Source organism: Triticum dicoccoides, chromosome 3B (assembly GCF_002162155.2).
Source record: "Triticum dicoccoides isolate Atlit2015 ecotype Zavitan chromosome 3B, WEW_v2.0, whole genome shotgun sequence".
NCBI lineage: Eukaryota > Viridiplantae > Streptophyta > Magnoliopsida > Poales > Poaceae > Triticum > Triticum dicoccoides.
This window is the reverse complement of record NC_041385.1, coordinates 765,073,418-765,073,923: the sequence shown is the minus strand read 5'-3', so window position 1 is coordinate 765,073,923 and position 506 is coordinate 765,073,418.

Below are 506 nucleotides of genomic sequence, written 5' to 3'. Positions count from 1 at the left end.
GGTCTCGGGCGGCACACGACGATAGGGACGAGGAGGGTGGGCTCGGGGAGGCACGCGGCGACGGGCTCGGGGAGGCCGGCGCGGGCTCGGGGAGGCCAGCGACGAGGACGGCGCGGGCTCGGGAAGGCCAGTGACTTGGACGGCGAAGCTCGGGGAGGCCGGCGACGAGGACGGCGCGGGCTCGGGGAGGCCGGCGACTTGGACGGCGCGGGCTCGGGGAGGCGACGGCCTTGGCCGTGGCGGTGGCGACGGCGAGGTTGAGCAGCCTGACGGCGTCGATGAGCTCGGCATCATCGGGGGATGGGGGCAACTGGCGATGAAAACTGAGAATTTTTCACAAGTATTTGCTTATATAGCGAAGCCATTGGTCCCGGTTCGTGGCACGAACCAGGACCAATGCCCCCTTTAGTCCCGGTTGGTGCCACCAACCGGGACCAAAGGCCGGTTGGTGCCACCAACCGGGACCAAAGGCCAGTTTTCGGCAGCCCAAAGGGCGGGAAGCGGCG